Source organism: Cynara cardunculus, unplaced genomic scaffold (assembly GCF_001531365.2).
Source record: "Cynara cardunculus var. scolymus isolate 2C unplaced genomic scaffold, CcrdV1 Un_Scaffold_2842, whole genome shotgun sequence".
In the NCBI taxonomy this organism is placed as follows: Eukaryota; Viridiplantae; Streptophyta; class Magnoliopsida; order Asterales; family Asteraceae; genus Cynara; species Cynara cardunculus.
The window spans coordinates 56,139-61,348 of record NW_020201238.1 but is presented as its reverse complement, the minus strand read 5'-3'; the positions used below and the strand labels follow the sequence as shown (position 1 = coordinate 61,348).

The window sequence follows — 5,210 nt, the reverse complement described above, 5'->3', positions numbered from 1 at the left end:
GTGGTCTCACGAAAACAAGATGATCTCACGTGAACCCAACCTTAGATAAGTATGATATATATAGGGAGAGGTTTATTTGAGAAGTAAAAAAGTGATCTAGTCTTTCATACAGTCAAGATTGGTCAACAATTGCGACTTTGACTAGTCTAAAATTGCGGTTTTGACTGGTCAAGCAAATAGAGGTAGTTTAGTCATTTTTATAGATATGTTGCAAACAAGTGTATATGTGAACTCATAAGTGCCTATGTAAACTCATAGTTCATACATGAATCAGTTAATTAGTTCGTATATGAATCACACGGGTTCATATATGAATGAGTTAAATAATTCATATGTGAATTACACGGGTTCACATATGAACATATAATTCACATATGAACATATAATTCATATGTGAATCACACTTCACATATGCACTTGTTTTGCCGTCTATTTGTGAAAGTTACGAAACTACCCATCTATCTTCCGCATACCATGCGAGAAATTATCTATTGCTTCACAGTCAAAGCCACAAAACTTGATCAGATAAAAGGTCATGATCACTTTTCTACTTAAATACTCACCACTTCTGAAAAAATAAGGACTCATCCGGATCCGACAAGATAAAGACCAGCCCAAAGCTGGCAGTCTAACTTGGTATGGACCCGATCCTTAAAAAAGAATTCTAGGCCATTTATTGAAAAACATATTCAAAGAAAATAATGTATTGTAAGAAAAATAAATAAATAAAAAATTCAAACCGGTCTTTATCCGTCTAGATCGGTTTGGACTTTTCTGGTTCGAATAGAGACATGTTCAATTATTATCTAATTGAAAATTGGATTTTTTTTTTTATGTTGGTCTGAAAAAGGATCAACGGTTCAGCCTAGTACGGATTCGTTACGTTGGATCGGTCCATCATTCCCCATCCAAATCACCACCTCTAGTTGCGACTCCGTCATTTCACAACGGTGTATTGGGAAGAGACATGTTTATAATCACTAGAAAATTGTAGGTATAGGTACATGCATAGAATGATACACGTACATATACCACATACGCATACACACACATACATATATATATATATATATATGTATATATAACATACATATATATACATCATAAGCAATTAATACTTTCAGTTTTTGGATTTATAGGTAGCAAAATTGAAATCAATGACTTCAAAACAGTTACGATTTTACAAGCGTCGTCTTGCAAACCGCAATGTAAGCCAACAGAGACCCAAGGAGATATGGCACAATGTTGTTGTGGAGATACAAATATGTGTCAGTACCATTATCATATTTGTCAAGAAAAGTGTTTGAAAAGTAAAAAGTGTTGTGCTACAAACATATAATTGATGTTTAATATTATATTGGGATGATATATTATGTTCCAATATTTCAAATAAGACCTAAATTCTACAATGTTCCATTCATTTATCGTCTATATTTGTGATTGAGTTGCAAACAAACGTTTGGGAATGATTCAGAAAAAGTTCGGTCCAGTCAAAACCTTGTCAACATTGGTCCGAACAAATCACGAACCGATCGACATCCTGGTTGATGCTTTTAGTTTGGTCATTTTATAAAAATAATATAAAGACATGTTAGGTCTTTATCTTGTTCAAGGTTTTAACAGTCCAACAAATAAATTGGTCTGAAAAAAGGATCAACGATTCAGTCGAGTCCGAACTGATTGTGTCAAAGACGGTCCTTATCTAGTCCCTCAACTTGAGTCTTTGTGCTACGAGTCTTGCTAGCCCTCTAAAAAAAATATAAACCAATTAATCCAAAACCAAACGATTTTTAAGGTTAAACAATTCGATTAATCGAATAAGAATTCTTTTTCCGGTTAACTCAGTTACCAAACCTTATTCATAGTTTGTTTAAAAAAATTAAAAATCGAATAACTCGAAGAATGATTTAACCAGCTGAATAATACCCCTACTTCTAAACCGTTCGTTGCAAAGGATCGAGGGGATTTGAGCAGTAAAAGTTAAAAAATAATACCAGCAGTAAAAGTTAAAAAAAACGACTCTGCTGGGGATCGAACCCAGAATCTCTGGTTTCGTAGACCAGCGCCTTATCCATTGGGCCACAGAGTCATTTTGAACGTATTTTCATTCAGTTTTATATCAAAGATAAAGTTTGTTTTAATGCTGGAGAATGTAAATTTTGGGTTTGGTTTCTATTCATATAATTTGTTTATTTTTAGGAGATATTTATTAAATGCTTATCTGACAAGTATTGATTGAGTTGTTTATGCTTATCTGACAAGTATTTATTGAGTTGTTTATCTTACTGGATTAATATGATAAGAGTTGGAATTTTACCCGGTAAAAGTGATGATAAAGATGCAGAGTCTTACCCAATAAGTGAGGGTGATCACTCTTACCCGATAAGCATTTGCCAAGGTAATTTGTTGCATACGATACCGTTTTGATGGACTAATCTTAGCTGGGAAGATAAATTATAATGTTAAATCTTACCGGTTAAGGCTTACTAGATAAGGGTTTGGATAAATGGCCCAAAGTTTGCCATCGTGTTTGTAATTTCCCTTGGATTTGGTTTTTTTATTTTTTGTCATATTTCATTTTCTTATAAAATTTTTAATATAATTTATAAATCTCTGGTTTGTAACCCCATACATTATCTTCGGTCATCTTCTCTGGCAAGAAACACGTAGAGACTCATATTATCGTTCTTGTTTGGAAATTTGACTTTTGTAATCTAAAATCTCAATGGATTTTTGTTTCTTTGCTTTTCTTTTCAAATTCTTTAGGGCATTATTGGTTTCATGGAATGGTTTTGAGGGATTTGGAATTTGAGGTATTTGTATTTGAAATCTTTGGTGTATTTAGTTCGTATGAATTGGAATTGAATTGAATTTCATTTTTTATAAATAATTTATAAAAACAAAATTTTAATAACTAAACAATTACCTTTTTCTTAATTAATTATTACAAAACAAATGTTCTCAACATATTTCTAAGCATTATTACATGCAAATCCTATGAAATCTCATGAAATACTAACAAACCCCATGGGATTCCTAAATCTCATGTTTGCCGGATTTCAAATCCAAACATGGGACTGGAATGGAATTGAATTTCAAAACCCTCTAAATCCTATCCAATTCTACAAACCAAACAAAGCCTTAGTTAATTCAACATTTTTTTTGAATAATTGTCACAGAACATTTTTTTTTTTTTTTTTTGATAAATACTGGTTGAATACATCATTTTAACCCAATAATAAATTACCATTAACCGACTATGATGTTTTAAAGTAAAGGAAAACCTAAATCAGCTTTACGGTTTCTAAATCTTACGTCCAAGGGAAGGCCTAAGACAACATGTTGAACCAAATTTCAAACAATGTTGGAACCAAATGCGGGAAGCTCATCACCAACAATCTTGAACCGAATTTCAGACAAGTGCTTAAATTCCTTTTAGTTTATTTAGTAGTAACCTTTTAAATCATTAATAAAATATAATTTATAATGTCTTATTCATATAAAAATTATTTTATTTAACATTTAATTATGTAAAAGTTTCTAATAGTAATTTTGTTATTGATGGACATTTACTACAAAACATCTGATTATTATCAAACTCTTAATTATTATGTTGATATGGATTTGATTATTGTTATTGATCAAAACTTTAACCCTGGATTATACATTTACCTTTATTTGTCCTAAGTTCTAGATTTGCCATTTTATTTCATTGTTGATTTTTCGTTAAGATTGATTCCATTTGGAATAATATATTTTATTCCCAAATGGAAACAATTGACTTTCCCCGGGTCAAACCATGTTGACTTTTCTCAACTGTCAAATATCGATGTTACAGGCCTTCGATCCATCTTCAAGGAAGGCGCACTTGCTAAGGAAAAATCTTGGGTCCATTGTTAAATACCCCTTGTACCTAACATCATTGCTTTCCCTTGTCGTCCATCATCATCCACTCTCTATCACCGTCGTTGGACCATTTTACAGAGGGGACGTTGGAGAAGGGAAGGGGAGAGATGGTTAGCTAGAGGAAGGAGTGGGGTCATTTGATCCGGGATGATCTTGCGATCAAAACGGTCACAAAAAAAACCCACGTCCACCAAAAGATATTGTGTTCGAAATCTTTGAATAGATTAACATTAGTGGCAGACTTACAATGAAAGCTCAATTTTTCAAGTAATTTAGGTATAAAAAGTTACTTTCCCCAACCCACTTGCGATGATTCCTCAGTGGACCTAGTCCATTTTAAGGAAACGCCCTACTTCCTCACTTGACAATCGTTCCCCCTGCATTTTGGTTGTTTTGTTACCTCTAGTTCTTGCAACATGCTATAATATCGATTGATGATTTTGTTAAATATATCTTAATTTCTTGTTCTTTTTTTTTTTTTGATTAACCTGGATATCCAACCCGCTATGCGAACCGACTAATCCCAGGGCGACTACTTGCTTTGCAGGTAGCCCAAAGTCACAGCATTTGAACCTCCGTGGCCAAAAGGGAATTTTTGTTTCTCCTTGGATTTGAACTTGGGACCTCCTGTCACTTTTGACCTTTGGAGTCAAGCTCAAACCAATCAGACACCACTCTTGTGGTTAATTTCTTGTTCTTTTGATGCAAGGATAAATCAATTCACCTGATGTGACTTTTATATATGCTCAAACCAATTATCCAGAAAGAAATTATATAAAGTAAATAATGTTAACTTGTAAATTGATATGGTAAAAAAAGTAATCGAAATCGAAACTTATCTTATTTGGTTAACCAAATCATTTAACTCATAAATTGAATAATCTGAAACTATTTCGGTTCGAACGAGTTATTCATTTCATTTTTTTTTTATAAGATGGGTAGCTGAAGAAAAAGAAGAAAAAAGGGAAGATGGATTCTGGAGATACATTATTTGCATTAAAAAAATTCTAATAAGAAAATGGAAGAAAAATGTGAATAAAGGCCAAAGAAGTTGTCATTTTAGCGGATGAATGTTAATAGCTGTTAATGATAGGAACCAAATCTGAAAAATATTGCAAACCATAATGGCAAATTGGAATAAACAAAACTGTAAGGACGAAACACAATATATTACAGGGACCAAAAATGTATTTTGATGAAAAATATATTACGACTCTGCTGGGGATCGAACCCCGAATCTCTGGTTTCGTAGACCAGCGCCTTATCCATTGGGCCACAGAGTCAACTTTTACAGTTTTTAGTTA

General features: G+C 32.8%; 2 non-coding genes across 2 annotated transcripts; both read right to left on the bottom strand.

The window, feature by feature from the left end:
- Positions 1-2,016: 2,016 nt before the first annotated feature.
- TRNAR-ACG lies at positions 2,017-2,089 on the bottom strand. The gene has a single exon. It is a non-coding gene; the product is annotated as a tRNA-Arg (tRNA).
- A 3,027-nt stretch (positions 2,090-5,116) lies between these two features.
- Positions 5,117-5,189, bottom strand: TRNAR-ACG. The gene has a single exon. It is a non-coding gene; the product is annotated as a tRNA-Arg (tRNA).
- Positions 5,190-5,210: the final 21 nt, after the last annotated feature.